Source organism: Callithrix jacchus, chromosome 4, assembly GCF_049354715.1.
Source record: "Callithrix jacchus isolate 240 chromosome 4, calJac240_pri, whole genome shotgun sequence".
Lineage (NCBI taxonomy): Eukaryota > Metazoa > Chordata > Mammalia > Primates > Cebidae > Callithrix > Callithrix jacchus.
In genome coordinates this window covers 4,423,944-4,447,500 of record NC_133505.1, presented here as the reverse complement: position 1 = coordinate 4,447,500, position 23,557 = coordinate 4,423,944, and the positions used below count along the sequence as shown (strand labels likewise).

At 48.4% G+C, this 23,557-nt stretch overlaps 1 protein-coding gene, 2 long non-coding RNA genes and 1 other non-coding gene across 4 annotated transcripts in view; 2 read left to right on the top strand and 2 right to left on the bottom strand.

Moving 5' to 3' along the window:
- Window positions 1-1,185: 1,185 nt before the first annotated feature.
- Window positions 1,186-6,217, bottom strand: LOC118153078 (uncharacterized). Its single transcript, XR_004742261.3, has 2 exons — window positions 5,961-6,217; window positions 1,186-1,388 (listed from the first exon to the last, which is right to left on the bottom strand). It is a non-coding gene; the product is annotated as an uncharacterized LOC118153078 (long non-coding RNA).
- On the bottom strand, window positions 5,679-5,750 carry TRNAW-CCA (transfer RNA tryptophan (anticodon CCA)). Its single transcript has one exon. It is a non-coding gene; the product is annotated as a tRNA-Trp (tRNA).
- Window positions 6,218-6,250: 33 nt separating the features above from the next.
- LOC118153079 (uncharacterized) lies at window positions 6,251-10,146 on the top strand. Its single transcript, XR_004742268.3, has 3 exons — window positions 6,251-6,445; window positions 8,177-8,353; window positions 9,221-10,146. It is a non-coding gene; the product is annotated as an uncharacterized LOC118153079 (long non-coding RNA).
- Window positions 10,147-10,249: 103 nt separating this feature from the next.
- The window catches only part of BTN2A2 (butyrophilin subfamily 2 member A2), a 34,130-nt gene continuing 20,822 nt past the window's right edge, over window positions 10,250-23,557 (top strand). The window contains exon 1 of the mRNA XM_054254732.2: window positions 10,250-10,327. The gene's annotated coding sequence lies outside the window, so the exon portion shown is untranslated. The remainder of the gene's footprint in view (window positions 10,328-23,557) is intronic.

Here is a 23,557-nt window from a genome sequence, read left to right as displayed (position 1 = left end):
AAGATGACATTTTTATAACATAGACTTCAGCTTCCGTTCACTATTCTTTTGCATCCATACGTTTTTTTAAAAATCACATCACTAAATTGATGATGTTTCAGAAGTAACCAATTCTCGCGTTGGTTGATAAAACTTAATATGGGGATTTTTTTTTTTTTTTTTTTAAGATGTATCACAGTGTCACCCAGGCTGCAGAGCAATGGGACAATCTCAGCTCACCTCAACCTCTGCTTCTTGGGTTCAAGCAATTCTGCTTCAGCCTCCAGAGTAGCTGTGATCACAAGCGTGCGCCATGACACCCAGCTTATTCTTTTTGTATTTTTAATAGAGACGAGGTTTTGCCATTTTGGCAACTCCTGACCTCAAGTGATCAGCCTGCCTTGGCCTCCCAAAGTGCTGGGATTACAGGCGTGAGCCACCGTGCCCGCCGTCCAAGAAAACCTTGTGTCATTTTGTGAGAGCTTTGATTGAGAATTCACAAATAGAAATTTTCTAGATAGCGAACAATTTTAGGTTCTCTTCTATTCTTTTTACGTACACGTAATTTCAAGAATCGTTTGAAACAAAAATCAACAGTCTCTTTTCTGCTCCCTGTCCTCCAGCAATTTTTAAAGTTATTGAAACATATCCCTGATTTGCACTATAGAAAACACCCAACGAACATTCTCAGGTTACTACATATGCGCCTGAACTTGAAGTTGGTTGATTCCAAGTTTTGCTGGCAGATCACAAATTCAGCTATTAAATTGCTGGTAAAATGAGAGATACAATATGTGATATGTAATAGCATGTACAATGTTTAAGGAAACTTTTAGAACCCATAATCATGGCTGAGTGGTTAAGCTTACTTTTTTTTCCTCTTTGCCAAATTAATGGCTGCATAGGTTAAGCTTATTTTTTAAACATAGCCTATTTTTAAAAATATTTACCTACATATCTCTAAATAATACGTTTGTATGGTCCTTCGGTTGACTTTATAGAAGATGAGAAAGTGGTTCACTTTTTTCCTCACACCCCAGGACCCTGACACATATCTGCTCCCTTTCTATGTCTTTTTTTTTTTTTTTTAACAGATAGCCAAGTGGGCAAGTCTCAAATCCTTACAGCACAATACATGATACATTAATATTTGTAGCTTAAAATATAATAACTTGGTAAAAATAATTCAGCAGATGAGCAAAGAAATACATTGTTAAGTTTTATTCCCCCAGTATTAGTACAAAATTGTCTTTTCTTGTTGTTTTTGTTTTTACTGCTTAGGCTTCTCGGTATTTATCATCAATCCAACCGCAAGCACTTCATCAGTTGTCTAAACATCTCTCCAAAGATTCCAAAGTTTTGCACAGTCTGTACATTTCATCCTACTTTAAAAGTGTCTCCTTATGCATCTGTTTGAGTAAACAAAAAAAATAAAATAAGAACAAGAGAAAAAGTGCCTCCTACAGCTTGCTCAAATCTAGAGGTGTTACTATACGTCACATATATTCCTCTCATTTTACTAGGAATTTGATAATAAAAGCTGAGTTCATGTTCTAACAATAAAACTTGGAAGGAATCAACAAACTTCAAATTCAGGCACATACATGGAAGCTTTACCTGTACTCATATGCCCCGGGAGTGTCTTTCAATCATCCTAAAAACTGTTATTTTTTTCTCCCCCTGAGAAGTATTCCTTCTTTACTCCATGTTTAAATGACTTTAATAATTCAGTTTTCTTGATTTGCTCTCTTTTTTTAGTGTGCCCTCCAGTTGCTTGCTGAGAAAGCATCCACATGAAAGTTACATATTTTGAGAGCTTACATGTCTGACAAATGTCTGGGCTCTACCCCTCTCATTTGCTTAAAATTTGGGTATTTTATATATTTGAGACGGAGTCTTGCTCTGTTGCCCAGGCTGGAGTACGGTAGCAGGATCTTGGCTCACTGCAACCTCCACCTCCCAGGTTCAATCAATTCTCCTGCTTCAGCCTACGGAGTAGCTGGAACTACAGGTGCCTGCCACCACACCCTGCTAATTTTTGTATTTTTGGTAGAGACAGAGTTTAACCATATTGGCCAGGCTGCTCTTGAACTCCTGAGCTTGGGATATGCCTGCCTCAGCCTCTCAAAGTGCTGGAATTAGAGGCGTGAGCCCCTGCACCTGGGCAGAATTTTAAACTAGAAATAATTTTTCTGAAATTCAATGTTCCTACTGAGAAGTCTGAAGCCATACTGATTTTCTATCTATAAGTGACTGTGGTTTTGTTTGTTTCTTTTTCTTTTTTCTTGTCTTCCCCCCTCCCCCCCGTCTTTTTACTTTTTTTTTAAGATGGAGTTTCACCATATTGCTCAGGCTGGCCTCGAACTCCTGACCTCAGGTGATCCTCCCACCTCAGCCTCCCAAAGTGCTGGGATTACAGGCGTGAGCCACCGCGCCCCGACTTGCTTTCTTTTCTTTCTTTCTTTCTTTTCTTTTCTTTTCTTTTTTTTTTTGAAATGGAGTCTCGCTCTGTTGCCCAAGCTGGAGTGCAGTGGCACGGTCTCAGCTCACTGCGACCTCCGCCTCCGGGTTCATGCGATTCTCAATCCTCAGCCTCCCAAGTAGCTGGGATTACAGGCCTGCACCACCACATCCCGCTAATTTTTATATTTTTAATGGCCGGGCGTGGTGGCACGTGCCTGCAGTCCCAGCTACTCCGGAGGCTGAGGTGGGAGGATCCCTTAAGCCCAGGACTTCTGGGTTGTAGTGCGCTATGCCGATCTGGTGTCAGCACTAAGTTTGGCATCAATATGGTGACCTCCCGGGAGCGGGGAACCACCAAGTTGCCTCAGGAGGGGTGAACCGGCCCAGTGGCAAACGGAGAAGGCCAAAACTCCTGTGCTGATCAGTAATGGGATCACGCCTGTGAATAACCACTGCACTTCAGCCTGGGCAAGATAGCGAGACCCCGTCTCTGAAAAAAATAAAAAATAAAAATAAAAACAAAAAAATATATGTTTAATGGAGACGTAGTTTCACCATTTTGCCAGGCTAGTCTCGAACTCCTGACCTCAAGTGATCTGCCCACCTCAGCCTCCCAAGTACTGGGATTACAGGCGTGAGCCACCGCACCCAGTCAGAGTGACCTGTTTTTGTTTCTGTCCTCACATGGTGTTTCTTCTGTGCCTGCGCATCCCTGGCATCTCTTTGTGTATATGAATTTCCTTTTATTAGAAAGAAAATGCTGTCAATCAGATTGGATTTGGGCCTACCTTAGTAGTCTCATTTTAACTTAATCACCCTTTAAAGGGCTCCTCTCCAAATACAGTCACATGCTGAGGTTTCAGGATATGAATTGGAGGGGACACAAGTCAGCCCACACCACACATCACACATTGACACGAGCCGTCAAATATACTACATATCTGGCATATGGCTTCTCAGAACATTCATCAGGGATGCCTGTATTTTAACGTATTGTAGTCTAATTGCTAACCGTCTGTCTGTGACACGGAAAGTTCCACATGATCTTCCCAAATGAGTAACAGCTTAACGGAAACCCCTTCAATTTAAAAACGAAAGAGAGAAGAAGACAGGATTTTCAAAATGACTTCTGGACTGAGGGGACACTTCTGAATCAAGCAGGTTCCCCCTATTGTTCTTTTCATTTTTATGAAACAGGGGCCCGCCCCGTTTGCTTCTGCTGGAATGCAGTCGTCTGCTTTTGGCTCACTGCAACTTCTGCCTCCCAGATTTGAGGGAGTCTCCTGCCTCAGCCCACTGAGTAGCTGGAATTACAGGCATGCACCATCATGCCCAGCTAATTTTTGTATTTTTAGTAGAGATGGGGTTTTGACATGTTGGCCAGGCTGGTCTCGAACTGGCGACCTCAAGTGATCTGCTTCTCTCTGCCTCCCAAAGTGCTGGGATTACAGGTGTGAGCCACCACGTCTGGCCAAAATAGAATATTTTAAATTGAGAAAAAATAGGTGAATAAATGCATGCATTGGTCATTGAAGTGGCAGTGAGTGTGGGGCCTCTTCAAGGTGGTTATAATAATTCCTATGTCTGATCCCCAAATGGGAAAATAATTTGATATTTGCTGTAAACGTTAGTGTTTGTAAGTATGTAGAACAGTTTAGAGCATTATCTTTTCTCTACCACTTACCAGCTGCACGACTTTGGGCAAGTTAGTTAACCTCTGCAAACCCCAATTTACAGACAACCCCCAATGTGTCTCATTTATAAAATAAGAGTAATAGCAAGTATTTACTTTGTAGAGTAGCGAGGAATAAATGATTCAGAACTTGGAATAGTGCATGTTATCTAGCAAGTGCTCGAACAATAGAAGCTAAAACTATTGCTTTTGGGTTTTTTGTTTTGTTCTGCCTGCAGTGAGAACAATCTGTTGTTATTTTTAATCTATTTAGGATAATAATGTATTTCATTCAGAGATGCAGATCTCTGAGAGAGAGGAAAATCAACATAAGTTTCCTTACGGTGTCCATGCCAACGATAACAGTTTCCTCCTTCTAGGAGGTAGATCTATTTTAAAGGGGGAAAAAACATCCAAAAACCTGCTAGCAGAGGATGGTTTCGATCCATCGACCTCTGGGTTATGGGCTCAGCACACTTCCGCTGCGCCACTCTGCTACATGAAGAAACAGGGGTCTTAGTTCACGGCCACGCTTTTTCTAGTTTGTCAAGCTTTCAATCAGGAAATTGTGTTCTCTCTCTCTCTCACTCTCTTTTTTTTTTTTTTTTTTTTCCCCAGAGCAGTAATTTACGTTTCGTAATATGGCCATAGACTTACACTACTACTAAGAAAGTTTATAAAGAGGTTATTTGGGGTACACTTCTCCGATATAATATCTGTCACTGTGTATTGTGTGAATGTGTACAGTAAATACATAACAGAACGTCTGCTAACATTTCAAATTTTATGCTTTAAAGTCATTGTAAGTTATAAAACCTTAAACACTCCTGAAGAAATAAACGTACTTTCCCTTTTTTCCTAGTTGTAATTTGCTAATTCATAATCTGTACGGGGTCTCGAGTCACATGTGGGGAGAGAAACGGCACAAACATGCACATTTTCTGGATAAGATTTTTAGTGGTTCACGGAATAGCTAGCCTTTTCTGGTGTCATTGTTCATTCCCTGAATGAATTTGGGGAAGTGACTACATTCAGGTTTCCTGCCTCTGGAAATCAAGCGCTCCGTGATTTGCAGGGGGTGATGAGAAAATTGCAGAGATCCAGAAAGTCGGAACCGCTTTAGCCTAGAAGTGCTGGTTCAAATACGAAGCAGGTAAGCTTAGATCCTCCGCTCAAACCAGACTAGGTCTCTGCGAAGATCTGCTAAGCTTCGAAGGCTGGAGAGACAGATGTGGATGAAAAGATGAGGCCGCGAGCGTGGGAGTGAGCGTGGAGAGAAGTGCAAGAGGGTTAACAATTGCAATGAGTTGCTGAAGAGTATGTATAATTCAGAATGTTTGCAATAAAAGAGTGAAAACGTCTCTATAAACCCAGAAATAAGCCCCCAAATACCATAACATATTCTTGTGTATACCTGGCTCTTAAAGAGAAGGGGGGAGTTTTGAGGAGGCTAAAGTAATTGAGTATACAAGTGCAAGAGGCAGGAAAAACAACTTTTTTCCCCTGTAATATTTCATGTCCTCCCCGCCATACAGTTACCTGAGACCCAGCGAGCTAAAATTGTTGACCCCGACGTGATTTGAACACGCAACCTTCTGATCTGGAGTCAGACGCGCTACCGTTGCGCCACGAGGCCTCCGAGGGACCGGCTTTTTATTTACCTATCAATCTGATTCATGAAAATAATTTCGGTGCTAGAGAAGACCAGGCAGCTACTAATAGATACAAAATAACGCCTAAATGCTTCTTTCTGGGTCCAATTGCTGTCCAGCCCCTCACTGATTTTCTCTGCCACTAAACTGCTTCACTTTCACGTTTTCTTCTTCATATTTCATTCCTTTCTTACCTAGTTTTCTCCGTATATTCCAAGTATAGATGTTTTGGGGCATTTCGTTGATTTTGTCTTTTTAGACATACATTCTGTTGAAGGTCAGTCGCTTCGGAATGAGGGTGCAGAGAGGAGTTAGCGAAGAGGGATTATGAGGCTCTTTTCTCCCCCGGCTCCTCAGTAAGGAACGCTGATCAAGGTGACTTTTAAATTCGTTTCCAAAGTTGACTGCAAGTCCCAACCGTTGTTTCCCTTAACGAATTCGCACGGGGACTGGCGGGTTCGATTCGCGCTGCGTCTTTTCCCGCGAGGTCACCGCGCCTCCCTGCAGCCTCTGTTCTCCAGGATGATGAGCTGATTTCATACCCCGAGAATCCTTCGGAATCAGATCACTGGACTTGAAACTGACCCTAAAAAGAACAAGGAGTCATCAGGTGTGAGCGGATTTGTTTGGCTGGTTAAAGAGTCTCCTTTGGGGTCACCAGAGATGCGAATTTTCGAAGGTCAGCGGGGTTTGTCTGGGGACCTCGAATCCACATACAGGCGATCTCAACAAACAGGGGAGAGGGCCGCTTTGAACGCTTAGGAGAAGATACTGTAAAAAGTGGCCCACTGCTGTAAAACACGCATCTTCCTCTCAAAATTCAGGCTACCCCCTCCCGGCCCCACCTTTCCCCCCCCCCGCCTTGCTGTGGATTGGAGAAAGGTTTCCCTTTCTTAATTCTGAAAAATCGGCCCCCAGCCCAAGGGCCCCAGCTGGCAATTGTAAAGGACCATAAGCGCTGCATTGAAAGCGTTTGTGTTTGACGTGTACAGAGCAGAGTAGCTTTGGCAGGTTGTGTGCTGTTATTTGACTGTTAACAAGCTAAGGTCATTCCTCGGGGTGGAAAGAGCTTCGGGGGCTTGGGTGAGGGGTGCGTTGGGAGTCACAGGCCGTGGGGCGGCGAGAGGAACGGGCGTTTCAGAACATGAATGACCAAAGGTTTAGGAGGACCTGAAGCAGCTTACAGAACGGACGCATCCTGCAGATTTAGTGCTGCCAGAGAATCCAATGTGATCTGCTGCTGACTGAAAGTTGAAATATGTACGTTTCTCGTCTATAAAACTGGGATAACAATAATACCCACCTCATAGGATTGCTGTGAGTTTATTTACGTACGTAATGTGCTCCAAAAGAGTTTATACATGCTTAGAACAATGCCTGGCATGTTAATTGCTCTCAATAAATGTTAGTATCACTATAAAGTTAGCAGAAATTCTTACGTGTGTGTGTGTGTCAGAGACCGGGTCCCTCTGCTACCCAGGCTGGAGTGCAGTGGCTCCATCACAGCTCAGTGAAGCCTCAGCGTCCTGAGATCAAGCCTTTCTCCTGCTTCAGGTTTCTTAGTAGATGGGACTACAGGGCCACCACTCACAGCTAAAGTTTGGTGAAACTCTTAAATGCATTTGTCCACTAGGCTCATTTAGCAGAGAGTGTGGTAAAATTTACATTTATCAATTGTTGAGTTCTTCCATAAATTTAGCAAACAAATAAATTGACTCATTTTAGATGTTAGAATTTTTCTTTAATAAGAATAAACAAAAAAAAAAATTAGTAAAAATGGCTGTCCTCCCACGTTGCAGCTGAAATTGGACAGGACATTGGCAGCATCTGGCTGTGGAGAAGCCTGGAGATCACCAGTGCAGATCAGCAACTGGGAAGGAAAACTCAGTGAAACACTTTAACTTACAGAAGTGTCTTTATTCACTCATTTTAGTTGATATTTAATGGTAATTCACAGCACAGCAGATTTCTGTCTGGTTATTTATAATGAATTATTTCTAACATAGAAGCTAGTTTGGGTCGGACATAGCGGTTCATTCCCATAATCCCAGTGCTTTGGGAGGACAAGGTGGGTGTATTACTTGAGATCAGATTACCTCTGCCCGAGAACCTGGAAGATGTAGTTTTTCATTTTCCTTCCTCTTCAGTGCAGAAAAGATTACCAGGAGGAGGGAGAATGACTGCAGCATGCCACCTCACTAGAGCCCCTCCATGTCCTACCCAAGAACTTCCTGTGAAGTGAGAAAACTTGTCTTTATTGTTTAAGCCAATAAATCAATCTGACACCCCAGGGTGTGGAATCAGTTCGTGCCAGAGGTCAGGACTTCTGAGCCACAACCCTGTTCTCCCACACCTGCCAGCCCTCACTAATCTTGATTTTCACATCTCGTCCTTGTCTCATGTGTGGCAGTCACAATAGTCAACTAAAGAGCTCAGAGATGAGACTTTCCAGAGAAGTTACTGCGGCCAAGTTAAATCAAGAGAGGTCTTCCTTAACAGACAACTGAAACAATTTCTGACATCTGCTGAAGTCACTCAGCAGCACAGGACTGACTTAGCTACTTTCTCCATGGATGAAGACAAGAAGGTAAGTTTCTCAGAGACTGAAGAGGGACTCTGTAAGAAACCTGGCTGGGTGTGGTGGCTCATGCCCAGAATCCCAGAACTTTGGGAGGCCAACCCGGTGGATCGCCTGAGGTCAGGAGTTCCAGACCAGCCTGACCAACATGGTGAAACCCAGTATCTACTAAAACTACAAGAATTAGCTGGACACAGTGGTGCGCACCTGTAATCCCAGCCACTCAGGAGGCTGAGGCAGGAGAATTGCTTTAACCCAGGAAGGGGAGGTTGCAGTGAGCTGAGATGGTGTCACTCTGCCCTCCCGCCTGGGCGACAGAGCAAGACTCTGTCTCAAAAAAAGGAAGAAAAAGAAAGAAAGACACAAGACCTTCATCTGGTGAACTATTCTTCACGGTACCCTTATTTTGGGTTCCTTCCTAGTTGCTCTTCCAAAGAAAATGACTTTCCTATTTCCATCCCCAAGTAACTAAACTGCCTGGATTTCCTGTAGAAACAATGGCATATTCCAGCAGCAGCCATATGCTGATCATTGTTTAAGAATGCACAAAATATATCATTCTTTGTAGAAGATGATTATTTTCAGCCTTTAAATGAAGTCTCTCTTAATAGCAGCCTCATTCAAAATTATCTTCCAGTTTTAAAAAATTCATAGATACATGGACTTTTGGAATATGTATTCTAAAAGGGCCCAAACCACCTTTTTATGGATTCAGTTGTGTGTCCCCCAAAATTCATGAGTTGAAGTCCTAATCCTAATACCTCAGAACATGACCTTATTTGGAGATAGCTTTGGGAGGGCGTGAGGCAGGGCTGTCGGGCGGAGGGGAAGCTCTGGATGTTTCCTGGTTCCTCTGGGTGTGAATGTGGCTGACAGGTGCAGAGGCTGGGATGCCTCGCCAGGATGCGGAGGAAAGAAGCCGGGATTTGAGTGCTTCTGCACTCAGAAACCACGGCACAAGAACGCAGAGACAAATGCCAGAGTGGACAGGCGGCCAGGGAGGGCCAGCGATGCTTCTCCACGCCCAGACACGCCAGTGGTCTTCTCTTCATGTCCAAACTGAGATACCATCTGAGGAAAAGGAGAGGCCCCGAAGTAATTCACAGAGCCTTGAACTGACTAGGACGAAAACCGCTGACTCAGGAGCAGCCTGGTTGGACTAAGATTCATCTGCCATTCAGGATCTGCCATTAAGCGGGAAGGGGTTATGCCATTAAGAGGATGGAAATAAAGCTCAGCTGGTATAAATATGAACATACGAAACGTTCCTCCAGCTTGTGGTTGACAGAAGTCAAACATCCGGAAGGCCTTGTAACTCTGATAATTTGTTTTGAGACAGTTTCACTCTGTCACCCAGGCTGGAGTGCAGTGATGTGATCCGGGCTCACTGCAACCTCTGCCTCCTGGGTTCAAATGATTCTCCTTCCTCAGCCCCCCAGGTAGCTGGAATTCCAAGCATAGTGCCACCGCCACGCCCAAATAATTTTTATATATTTAGTAAGACGGGGTTTCACCATGCTGGTCAGGCTGGTCTCAAACTCCTGACCTCGTGATGCCCCCGCCTCGGCCTCCCAACGTGCTGAGATTACAGGCCTCAGCCACCGCTCCTGGCAACATTTCTAGGAGCAAAACGGTGCCTTTCAGCTCTTGGGATTCCCCGCTGTGCACAGGCCACCCCGTACCGCAAACTGGCCGCTGCGTTAGCGCGGGAGGAGACGGCGAGACTTTCTCTAGCTCATGCACATGCAGTGATGCACAGCGGCCACGAGAGGGCGGCAAAGCCTAGAGAGACACACCTGAGACGTGAGGACGAAGAGGCGGGAGGGAGGTGGGAGGAGGCAGAAGACGAGGCATGGGCAGGGAGGGATGGAGAGGAAGAAGAGGAGAGGGAGGGAGGGAGGGAGGGGAGGACATCGTGGAGGGAGGGAACGAGGAGGAGACGGAGAGGACTTGTGGGAGGAAAGAGGAGAGAACAGAGAAAAGGTGAGCAGTGGGGCGTGGGAGAGGAGGGAGGGCGAGGAGGGGGAGTGAGTGGTGAAAGTGCAGGGGAGGAGGGAAAGCAAGTGATTGAAGGGGGGAAACTGCTTTCCGGAAGGCAGTCAGCGGCAGCTGTGGGGTGCTTCACGTTTCACGGTGTGCAGCAGGTACTGTCTCGTTTCCCTCAGGGTAACGACCCAGTTGAGCGGTAAGCAGCAATTGCTGTCCATGTGTTATTTTTAACCTGAAATGTTATTTTTAATAAAACATACTTTATATATGACAAAATAAAGAGAAACACTGGGGCAAGTGTACAGATCAAGGAATCTTAGTACATTTTGCAGGTTTTTGTTTTTTGAGACTGAGTTTTACTCTTGCGGCCCAGGCTGAATTACAGTGGTGATCTCAGCTCACTGCAACCTCTGCCTCCCTGGTTCAAGCAATTCTCGTGCCTCAGCCTCCTAAGTAGCTGGGATTACAAGCATGTGGCACCTTCCTTCCCCCCCCCCCCCCCACTTCGCTGGCTAATATTTTGTGTTTTTAGTAAAGACAGGGTTTCACCGTGTTGGCCAGCCTGGTCTTGAACTCCCGGCCTCAAGTGATCCAGCCACCAGGCCCAGCCTTTTTTTTTGTTGTTTTTTGAGACAGGGTCTTGCTCTGTTGCCCAGGCTGAGGTGCAGTGACACAATCACAGCTCACTGCACCTCCCCTCTCCCGGGCTCAAGTGATCCTCTCACCTCATCCTCCATCACAGCTGGAACTATAAGCACGAGCCACCATGTCCAGCTAATTTTTTTGTTTTAGTTTTTTTGTAGACAGGGTCTTCCCAGGCTGGTCTTAAACTTGTGGGCTCAAGCTATCCTCCCATCTCAGGCTCCCAAACTGCTGGGATTAAAGGTGTGGCTGCATTTCACAGTCTCTTTAAATCCATTTCTATGTTAATTCTGAGATCTCTGAATAGCGTGTCACCAAATAAGCATGCTTTCTGAGCATGTCAGAGCTCAGACACAGAGGCAAAGGGACAAAGCAGTACATAGAACGCAATAGAAGTGTGTTCTCAGGGAGCTGGCATGCTAATGGTACACAGATAAAATAAGTCACAGATATAACGTCAGATGATGACTTAAATATTATGGAGAAAAATTAAGTGTAAGCATGGAAGAAAGATAAAGAGGGGCAGGGGAGGGGGAAGTGGTTGCAGCCTCATTTGTCACATGGGGACAGTAGTCCCCCAGCAGGCAGCACACCCCGTTTCCACCAGTCATCCTTGGGCCACTTTCAGGGAGTCCGCCGGGACACTAGGGTGAGTCATCTTATCTGTCCCTCTAGCAGGTCCCCAGTAGGGAAGGAAGGAGGGTCACTGTACATGTTCCCTTCCCCACTTCAGATCTTTGTAACTGAAAGTCTCACTCTAAATGACTAGAAAGAGATCCTGAGGGGTTTCAAAACCTCATGTGGGGCGTTTTCAGACTCACAACCCTTACTGGGCAGATATCTGGTCCCCAGTGAACATTCTTCTGACTTCTGAGCAGGAGAACAAAACAAACAGAGAAAGCAAAGGTCTGTTCTCTGAAAGACTAGGGAGGACGTGGACGCAGCCCACAGGGGCAAGGCAGGCAATCCTGTTAAAAGGCCGGAGAATGAAGCTGTGCCAGACCTTGGCTGCCTTTGGGGCCCGGAGACAGGGACAGAACGGGCATGACTCAGGCAGTCTAGAGCTCTGGGGTTAAAGAATCTGAGGCCACAAGAGAGGTCTGTTGGGGTCCGGCACATCTGCTGGGGGACTACCAACCTGCAGGAGTCCCTGAAACCGCCAACGTAGATGTCTCGTTCAACATGAGGGAGAATAGGAGGTGACAAGGCCAGAGGAGGTTGAGGGCCGGATCACATATGGCCTTGAAAGTCAAGGTGACCTGGGCTTTACCTCTGAGAGGGGAGCCACTGGAAGGTTAGAGCAGAAAAAGGACTAGACTCACTTATGTTTTAAGAAGTTACTTCACGTGCTGGACTGAGATGGGCTGTGGGTAGGGGTGGTGGATGGAGCCTGAAGACCCAGCTGGGAGCTACTGCAGTGATCCAGGGGAAGATGCAGACGACTTGGACCAGGGAGGAGCCATGGAAATGTTATGTTGCTGGGTTTATTTTCAAGACAGAGTAAAACTGCTTTGCCGTTAAACTTAGAGGTGGGGTGTAAAAGGGCGTCACAGGTGCCCACAAGGTTTTGGTCCTAAGAAATGGTGCAGATGGAGTTGCCACTTACTGAGATGGGGAAACTGAGGGAGAAGCAGGCTGTGGAGGTCAGGGGAGGAGCCAGCACAGAATCCAGAGGTCGGCTTTGGATAGGTTCGGGTTGAGGAGCTTACTAGAGATCCCGGTGGAGGTGTAGAGTAGGCAGGTCAGTAATAAACGTGCAGTCCAGGCAACGGGTCTGGGCTGGAAACACAGTTATTCTCTTTGTCCTCCATGTTCGCGTTGTTGCCACTGCCTGTTTCCCTTCCCTAATGTGTTAGCGGTCTATTGCTGCATGACAAATTACCACAAACTTAGTGGCTTAAAACAGTACACTTTTCCAGCCTGACCAACACGATGAAACCCATCTCTACGAAAAAAAAATTTCCCCGTGGGATGGCACATCACTATAATCCCAGCTACTTGGAAGGCTGAGGCATAAGAATCGTTTGAACCCAGGAGGTGGGGGTTGCAGGGAGACGAGATTGTGCCATTGCATCCAGCCTGGGCAACAGAGCGAGATCCTACCTCAAAAATAAATAAATACGTCAAACAGTATGCTTTTATCACTTCAGTTTCTGTGGGTCAGAAGTCCAGGCAGAGCTGCGTGGGTTTCTCTGCTCAGAACGTCACAAAGCAAAAGTCAGCGTGCTGGCCAGGCTGTAACCTCGTCAGGAGTCTCGCCTGCGGGAGAGTCCTCCTTCCAGACAACTCAGGTCACTGATAGAATTCATTTCTTTTTTCTGAGACGGAGTTTTGCTCTTGTTACCCAGGCTGGAGTGCAATGGCGCGATCTCGGCTCACCGCAACCTCCGCCTCCTGGGTTCAGGCAATTCTCCTGCCTCAGCCTCCCGAGTAGCTGGGATTACAGGCACACGCCACCATGCCCAGCTAATTTTTTGTATTTTTAGTAGAGACAGGGTTTCACCTTTTGACCAGGATGGTCTCGATCTCTTGACCTCGTGATCCACCCGCCTCGGCCTCCCAAAGTGCTGGGATTACAGGCTTGAGCCACCGCACCCGGCCAGAATTCATTTCTTTACAGTTGTAGGGCTGAGGCCCCGGCTCCCTGCAGGCTGGGGCGGGAGGCTGCTCGGAGCTCCTAGAGGTCACCACAGCTCCTTGTCACGCTGCGCTTCTATCCTCTTCGTAGCCAGCTAGAAAGACAGAGCCTCTGGAGCGGGTCAGCTAGCAAGACAGCCTTACACCGAATAATGCGATCATGGAAGGGACCTCCCATCAGCTTTCCCATAGTTTATTGCTTAGCAGCAAGCCGTGAAAATTGTTCCTGCCAATTAGAATGACTAGCCATTAAATACAGTATACACACTGTTGTACCCGAGTGAGTCAAGGAAGGCGCCACACTCTGATACTGAATTATGAGTCCTTTATTAAGCCAGCGACCCAGAGTGGCTAACGCCCAAAATTCTCTCGGCCCCGAAGAAAAAGTTAGGGGGTCTTTTATACACCAGTTTTAACAGGAAGGGGGGAACCTAGCTGAAACAAAGTTTTCACAAAGGCAGAGTAAGTAAAAAGTTAAAAAGAAAAACCGATACGTAAGAACTAAAACAGTGCCAGGTGTGAGGAGTACAGCTGTCATGGATGACACACAACTTATAGATAAGAGGGCTCTGGGTGCTCACTGCAGCTGCATTTCCAGGCTCTGCTGGTACCACTTTACTCGGCCTCTTATCACAAAGGCACCCCTGGGTGCCCAGAGTCAGGCTGACCTTGCTTTATACTCGAGTTACATACTCAGTGGGGAGAAGGTGACTAAAATGCAGAAGCCAAGATGGCGTCAGTCCGGCTCAGGAAGCTAACATCAAGCCGGAACAGCTTTTAGCCAGGAAAAGGAGTGTTAGTTTTTAGCTGCAAAAAACAGGGTATCACGTTCCCCACTTGTGTGTTCTGGGAAATCAAATCATTGATTCCTCAGCTACAGTCAGAGGGTTATATTGGGTTCTAAGACATATACGTTTGACAGCAGCTATGCGCCGTTTTACAAAATTAATAAATCAATTTAATAGACAGGGCCCAAAAATGAATCCCAACAGGAGGAGGAGAAGAGGTCCTGCTATTCCAGTTATTAAAGAAGTCAGCAAGGGTCCCGGTGAAACACGGCCCGGTATCATGGGGTGTCATTTTTTCGTTCCCGTGGGCATCTACCTAAATTTCCTCGAACCTTTTGAAGAGAGTCTCTTATGACTCCAGACTGGTTAGCATAAAATCAACAGCTTTCCCCCAACGCCGCACACAAACCCCCTTGGGAGAGAAACACCGGGTCCAGGCCACGGTGGTCTTGGAGGACTACCTCAGCTAAGGAATCAACCTGGGCATGCAGTGTAGTTATGGCTGACTGGACATTTCCTAAATCAGCATCTACCTGTTGGGGTAGGGAATCCACTTTCTCCTCGGACTCGTGCTGCTGTGCCCATTGCTGTTGACGCAGCCACACTGAGGCCAGCCAAAAGGGGCACTAGGAGAGGGGCACCTCAGCGCACTCTGGGGTGCAGTTCAGGAGGGGCACTGAGAAGCTGTCCCTCTGGCCCGCTGTACACGTACACCTGAGGAAGTACATGAACTAGCATGCGCAGGAGGGTTCCAGGTTCAGTCCCGTTAATGCAACGGGCGAGGCCTGAGGCGCAAGCCAGCCAGGGGTTATTTGGTGCCTGCTAGGAGACTGAAGCCGTTAGGAAAGTAAGCAGAGACCGATTACAGGTGGCCTGGAAAGGGGGAGGCAGATAGGTTGTACCCCTCACTGACCAGGCAGGAGGCGTTTCCTGAAACATCCCCTAATGTAACGGAGTGAGGACAGGGTTTCACTTAACCTCAACTCCCAATCCAACATAATATGAAGGCTTGGCCTTCAGGCACAACCAACAGTCTTGGGCCGGCTTAGGCTGAGTAATATTAAGGAGGTGGCATACTCCTCCTAAGACGGACATAAAGCTGGGTTGGAGGTGCCGGGGTTGCAGTCGGAGCTCGGGAGCCCGGACTGGCAACGGGGCAGTTGGGCCAGTGGGGCTCACCTTATCTGGGTGTGGGCGGAACGTAGGGTCCCCTAAATCAGTTAAAAGACCGATGGGTTTAGGGGGGCTCCAGGGGATCAAGACCCTTTTCTGAATGGTAAACATAGTTCCAAGATCAAACCCTCCAATATAGAGTCACAGTCCCCACATTATACTGTAGTACCACTGAACAGACTTGGGAGTAGAGGCTCCCATAGCACATAGATCAGGACGAGAGGTTCGAGCTATAGAAAGGGTTGGAGACCGGGTCAGCCCTGCCGGGTAAGTAGCCAAAGTTACACATGACCAACAAGGGCAGAAACACTCATAACTACCCCGGCAGGTAGTGTCAGGGTGGTCTCCAGGACAGAGGTAGAAATCCACTCGTTGGAGTCCCGGTTCTGCACCCTCCCAGCTGCTGCATCCACTTTCACTTCTGCTGTGTCCAAATCCTGCAGCAAGGTCAACAAGTCCCACTCCTGTCCACAGGGACAAACTTCACTGGTCCTCGAGGGAACGGCTGGGCTTTGGGAACAAAACACAAATCGATTGAAAAGGAAACTTCACTGAAGGTACCGTCTTTCCAGGTGATGTTGGCAAGCACTCTGTCCGTTGCAAAGGACGTAAGGAGAAAAGAGTAGGAGGGGGCTGAGGGCTGAACGACCGGGAACGGACAGGAAACCTAGACCCAAAGAACTAGTCCTATGGCTGCATCGGACGCAGATGCCGTTTTAAGGGGCCTGGCCCGGGCTTGGGGACCCGTGTTTCTTGCTGTGTCTTGTTAGCCTTCTTGATGCAGGAGTGATGGATCCAAGCGGGAATACTGTCCAGCCTTAGGGCCGCGGGTGTGGTAGGGATGACGGTGTGAGGTCCTTTCCAAGCAGGGACCAGACCTTCCTTCTGGAACTTTTTGACATATACCAGGTCACCTGGACTGAGGGGGTGGCAGGGTTCTGTCATATCAGGAGCTGGATTAGGTGTGCGTCCTGGACGAGCAGCTGGATGACGCCTTAAACCTGTTGCGGACATTCAAGTACTGTGACAAGTTAGCTTGGGATATTTCGAACCAGGTACTCCTTAATTTAGGCAAAACAGGGGGCCCTCCCATACATAATCTCAAAAGGAGTGAATCCCGCCCTGTAAGGGGTGCACTTGACCCTAAAAAGGGCTAAAGGAAGGAGCTTTATCCAGTTCTCACCGGTCTCCAGGATTAATTTGGTAAGAGTACTTTTTAAGGTACAATTCATGCGTTGTACCTGTCCAGAGCTCTGGGGCGGATAGGCACAATGGAGCTTCCACTGAATATTTAATGCCTTGCTGACTGACTGAGCTATGGACATGGTGAAGGCTGGCCCATTATCAGTGGAATGGCAACAGGCAATCCACAGCAAGGGGTAATTACATTGAGTAAGAGCTTTACTAGCGGGCCGGGCGAGGTGGCTCACGCCTGTAATCGCAGCACTTTGGGAGGCCGAGGCAGGTGGATCACGAGGTCAAGAGATCGAGACCATCCTGGTTAACATGGCGAAACCCTGTCTCTACTAAAAATACAAAAAAATAGCTGGGCGTGGTGGTGTGTGCCTGTAATCCCAGCTACCAGTTACTCAGGAGGCTGAGGCAGGAGAATTGCCTGAACCCAGGAGGCGGAGGTTGCAATGAGCTGAGATCGCGCCACTGCACTCCAGCCTGGGTAACAAGAGCAAAACTCCGTCTCAAAAATATATATAAATAAATAAATAAAAATAAAAATAAAGAACTTTACTACGGTAGCGGCAGTCTCGTTCGTAGTGGCAAAAGCCTCAGTCCATCCAGAAAAAGTGTCTGCCAACACCAGGAGGTGTGGCTTCACTTCAGTGAAGTCAACTTCCCACCTTTCTCCTGGGCTATATCCTTGGAGATGATGGCCCAATTCAGGCTTTAAGCCTTGCCTGTCATTCATCTGTGCACAAGCCATGCACCGGGAGGCCGCTTGCCTAGTTCAGTCCTGGAGTTGTGGGATTTTTAAATTGGCTTCTCAAAAGTTGGGCCAACTTTGTTTCTTCCAAGTGGGTGGAAGAGTGGAGGTGGCTGATCAGAGCTTCTCCAGGGTCCCGGGGCAGGAAGATTCTGGAGTCTGGAAGGATCCACCATCCGTCCTAATTTTTACTGGCTTGCAGATCCGATGCCTGCTTTGCTTCTTCAGAAGAGTACTCTGGGTGGTCGGGTAAATCAGGCTGTGGGAAAAGAGCTTGCTGGAAGCAGTGTTAATGGAGTAATCAGGAGAACCGCAGCCTCATGGGCCGCACAGTCTGCCTCTAGTTGCCCCTAGCAACAGTAGTAGTTTTTTGGTTTTTTTTGGATGTCCTTCGCAATGAATTACAGCCACCTGTAGGGGGAGACAGACAGCCTCGAGCAGGGCTAAAATCTTACTTGTTTGATAGTTTTTCCTGCTAAGGTGAGCAGCCCCTGCTCTTGATAGATTGTCCCATGAACATGTACAGTAGCAAAAGCATATCTGCTATCAGCGTAGATGTGAACACGTTTGTCCTTACCACATCAGAGGGCTTGAGTTAGGGCAACTAATTCAGCCTCCTCTGCAGAAGTAGCAGCTGGCAGTGCCTGAGCCCACGGTACTTCAGTCTCGGTGACGACAGCTGCGCCTGCTTCCCGTACCCCCTGCTCGAGGAAACTGCTTCCATCTGTAAACACGGTGGCATCCACCTTTTTCAAATGAGTGTCCTCGAGATCAGGTCTACCTGCTTCTGTAATTTCTAGTAATTCCTGGCAGTCATGAATAGGGGCGGCAATGTTTGGGTCAGGGAGCCGAGTGGCTGGATTTAAACACCTTGTGGGGGAGAAAGTTAAGCGAGGATGATCTAACAGTAAACGCTGATACTGTAGGATGCGTGCATCAGACATCCATTTGCCTGGGGCGCCTCGTAGCAGAGTTTCTACAGCATGTGGTGCTGTGAGGGTTAACTTCTGGCACAGTGTGAGTTTATCAGCCTCCTGAACCAGGATTGCTGTTGCTGCTACTGCTTGCAGACAACTGGGCTGCCTGGAAGCCACATGCAGACAACTGGGCTGCCTGGAAGCCACATGCAGACAACTGGGCTGCCTGGAAGCCACATGCAGACAACTGGGCTGCCTGGAAGCCACATGCAGACAACTGGGCTGCCTGGAAGCCACATGCAGACAACTGGGCTGCCTGGAAGCCACATGCAGACAACTGGGCTGCCTGGAAGCCACATGCAGACAACTGGGCTGCCTGGAAGCCACATGCAGACAACTGGGCTGCCTGGAAGCCACATGCAGACAACTGGGCTGCCTGGAAGCCACATGCAGACAACTGGGCTGCCTGGAAGCCACATGCAGACAACTGGGCTGCCTGGAAGCCACATGCAGACAACTGGGCTGCCTGGAAGCCACATGGTCCAGTTTCTTTGACAAAGGCCACTGGGCGTCGCCATGGCCCCAAGGTTTGAGTGAGTACCCCTTTAGCCACTCCCTGATTTTCATGGATAAACAAGTGAAATGGTTTTGAGATGTTTGGAAGGGCTAAAGCAGGGGCCTCAGTCAGTGCCTCTTTTAAGTTTTGAGAGGCCTGCTCTTGTCAGTCCAAACCAAAAGTCCATTTCCTCCTGTACTGGGGTACAGGGGCTTGGCAATTTCTGCACACCCAGATATCCACAGGCGACACTATCCCACAGCCCCCAAGAATTCACGTGCCTGTTTCTTGGTGGTGGGGGTGGGGATTCATAAGATAGCCTCCTTTGGAGCATTGGAACTAAATAAAGGAAAAGTGCTCTTTTTCCTTGATTTAGTTCATATCCTAAGTGGGAGACCCTGGAAAGACAAAGCTGGGCCCTTTTAGCGGAAACCTGACACCCAAGCTCCTGAAGGAGATAAAGCAGGTCCTTAGTATGTTGCAGACAGCTTTCTGTAGTCTCAGTAGCCAATAATAAATTATTCACGTAATGGAGTAGGGTACAGTTGGGATGGTGTAATTATATTGGATTGTAATAGCCATTGAATGTGGGGGCCGATTCCTTCTCTAGCCCACTGGCTCATCGGATATTGTCTGACCCGAACAGGTGGGGCATCAGTCTGAAGTTATACGATCACCGGTGGATGATGTTTGCCAGTACTGGGGGGTTTGATTCTGCCCAAACCCGGGGGAAAAGAGCTTGCAGATCCAGGAGGAGAGGGCTAATTTGGTTTTCTTTTGGGACTGAAGATGAGACTAAAAGGTACTCTTCTGACAAAGGAGTGGTCAGCAGGAGCTGAGCAGGAGGGGGCTCTGTGTCTCCCAACTTGAGAGGAGTTTGCTGAGCCGAGCAGGAGATGGATGTCTGCAGCTTGTGGAGCAGGTCGTGCCCAAGAAGGGGGAAGGGGCACTCTGGAACTTCTAGAGATGAATAGGTTACTCTCTTTTGGCCTAAAGGAACCTCACGTGAGTGGGTGACAGGATATTGTCGAATAGCTCCAGTAGCCCCCTGTACAGTCATTTTCTTGTTGGAAACACTGCCCAAGGGTGTGTGTAGTACAGAATGTTCAGCTCCGGTACTGAATAAAAAGCTACAGGCTGGCCCCCCACAGTAGCAGTAACTATGGGCTCCCGGGTGAGTGAAAAGGAGCCCCGGTCCCATCCACCGTCAGATTCCTCTCCTGTGGGGAGGTGAGGACTCTTTTTGTTCTCTTTTCTTTTCTGGCTTTAAGGGACATTCCAGTGTTTTGTCTGTTTACAGAAGGCACACTGGTCCCTTTGTCGGGGAGCCTGTTCGCCTTTCTGGATTTTCTGGCGGTTGGGGGGGGGGTCTGGACTCCGGCTGGTACTTTGCGATGGGAGTTCCTCCCTTTCTGCTTCCCAAAGCGGCCACTATAATTTTTGCTTGCCTTTTTCCTGCCCTGTCTGCTCAGCGCTTGAGCTGCCTGCTTTTCCTTTTCAGTTTGTCGGTTATCAAAAACCTTTTGGGCTACTTCTAAAAGCGGAGTGATGTTTATTCCAGCAAAACCCCCTAACTTTTGTAGCTTTTTCTGAATGTCCGGAGCTGCCTGGGCCACAAATGCCAAATTTATAGCACGGCTATTTTTAGAAGCCACTGGATCAAACGGGGTGTAAATTTGATAGGCCTCCTGGATGCTCTAAGAACGCTCCACTACGTGACTCACAGCCCTCTGAACCACTTCTGTGGTCTTAGCCAAGTTCGTGGGTTTTCTGGCCGCTCTTTTAATACCCGCAAGGAGATGCTGGTGGAGACTTTTCAAAGCCCTCCTTCCCCCCTGAGGTGTTAGGGTCCCACTCAGGTCGGGTAGAAGGAAAAACCTCCTCAAGGAGGTTTAGGGCTTGCTCCCTAGGCTTCCCTTCTAAACTAAGGAAATGGTTTCTGGCTTCCCGTCTAATCCTTTCTCTTTTCAGAGGTGAAAAGGCTAAGAAGGGGCTGTTGACAGTCGTCCCAGGTGGGCCTGTGAGTCTGAAGTACAGACTCCATTAGCGCAGTTAGGACCTGGGGCGTTTCAGAAAACAGAGGATTTTGAGCTCTCCACTTGCACAGGTGGAAAACGGAACTTAAACTAAGAACAGAGCAGCAGAGCTCACTGCGTGGCGGGGGTGGTGTCTCCCTCAAGGGGAAGAGTGGAGTAGCTTCCCCCAACCCCAACCTTGAGGCAACGGGCAGAGAAACCGCCTGAGACACCAGCTCGGGGTGGGGGGCGCTGGAGGTGTCGTTGGAGAGATTGTGCGGCGTCTTTGATTGTAAGGTGGTGGTAACGGGTGTGAAGGGCTTCCCTCCTCCTCAGAGGGCGGCAACACAGCGGGGGCCCGAAGGGGCCACTCGAGCAACCGGTCGGGGCCGGGAGGGGACTTTTTCAGAAGAACCATAGAGGTGGGGTCATGAACAGCGTAAGATCGAAGCTACAGGGGAGAGTTCCGAACCAAATTAGGCCGTTGATCAATATAGGGAAACCGATCAGGGTGCCCGAGCTTTCCGCTAAGAACCTGCCACCCAGCATGAGCCAGAGGCCGCCTGGTTTAAGTTTCGGCCACTCCACTCGAGAGTCCCGCGTTTGCCTTTCTTAAGGTGGACTCCATGGTTCTCTGAGAAGCCTCGAGAAAAGTTCTTTAACATACACTGCAGGGAGCTCAGTGACCGGGCCCGGAGGAAGAATTTCCCATTTTGAACACAGATACTTAACAGGATTCTAAACTAAAATGTCAGACCCAGCACGGGCAAAAGTATTCACGGCCTGGGGGCGTGGAGAATCGGAAAAACGGGAAGATTATAACCTGGAGAAACAAGAAGAGGGCCCCCACCGCGATTTGCCACGACACTTAGTATTTTCAGCCTCCGAATTACGGGGAGAAGGCCAACAATGTAGGAGGCTCTTGAACGGCTGCCTGGGACTGGGCTGCAACTCGCCCCTCCGCGGTTTTTCCCAGCCCGTCTGTGCCTGCGTGCAGCTGAGCTGTGCGGTCTTAGCTCCCGGTGCTAGGCAGTCCCCGCCCGCGAGGAGACAAAGGCCCTGGGGGCGGTGTTTGCAGGCCTCACCTTACAGACTCTGCCCTACCGACCTATGCAGGAAAAACCGCACTTTTGAATTCCAGCGGCTGCCAAGGCTCCGGGCCGCGGCTTCAGTTTTCTTTACTTTTTTTTTTTTTTTTTTTTGAGATGGAGTTTCGCTCTTGTTACCCAGGCTGGAGTGCAATGGCGCGATCTCGGCTCACCACAACCTCCGCCTCCTGGGTTCAGGCAATTCTCCTGCCTCAGCCTCCCGAGTAGCTGGCATTACAGGCACGCACCACCATGCCCAGCTAATTTTTCTATTTTTAGTAGAGACGGGGTTTCACCATATTGACCAGGATGGTCTCGATCTCTTGACCTCGTGATCCACCCGCCTCAGGCTCCCAAAGTGCTGGGATTACAGGCGTGAGCCACCGCGCCCGGCCGCTTCAGTGTTCTTAAAGAGACAGGACAGAATGCGGGGGAGGCAGAACACCCAGGCTGAAAAGTCCCCGGTTCACAGGCGCTGGGTAGTCTGCCCCTATACTCACATCCGAGACACCTCAGATGTCTCCACGTTTTAAAAGCAGAGTGTTCAAATCAGCCCTTTCTCTTAAAGGTTTAAGGAAGGACAACAAAGCCAAGTCCCGGAGACGCTGGACTCGCTGAGACAGGAAATTGAGACGATCGGGGTAAAGGACGGGGTGTGGAGGAAAAGGGCCACCCGATGTTTCCTGAAGATGAGAGATCAGCCACAGTGGGGAATAATGTGACTGCAAAAGAGTTAGAGTGTTACAGGAATAGGTTTCTCTGGACTGAGTTCCGGCTAAGGGTACTGGGAAAGCGGTGGAGTGACAGAACACGTGGGCAAGGAGAGCTGCAGGATGGCTATTTTGAATCCACCACTGTTCTGAGAAAAAGAGAGCGATGCACCCACTCGTTGGGCCGTGGGAGGTGACAGCCCAGACGCCAGCAATCTGTGTGGTGCCACGAATAACGTGTGTCACAATTTTCTCCATAGCAACACCTGCTTTGTTTGTTTGTTTGAGGCGGAGTTTCGCTCTTGTTACCCAGGCTGGAGTGCAATGGCGCGATCTTGGCTCACTGCAACCTCCGCCTCCTGGGTTCAAGCAGTTCTCCTGCCTCAGCCTCCCCAGTAGCTGGAATTACAGGCACGTGCCACCATGCCCAGCTAATTTTTGTATTTTTAGTAGAGACGGGGTTTCACCTCGTTGACCAGGATGGTCTCGATCTCTTGACCTCGTGATCCACCCACCTCGGCCTCCCAAAGTGCTGGGATTACAGGCGTGAGCCACCGCGCCCGGCCTGATCTGTGTTTGACAGAAATGGCAGGACTGGGTTGGCCAGCCCGACCGCAAATGAGGGATTTGACCTCCTCAGACAGGAAGTCAGCACTGAGGACCTTAAAGAATTTTTTCCTAGCCGACTCGGGCAGTAAAGGCGGCCAGACATACAGTCTTAAGCAGACAGTAGACACTGGGACACACAAACAATTGTGA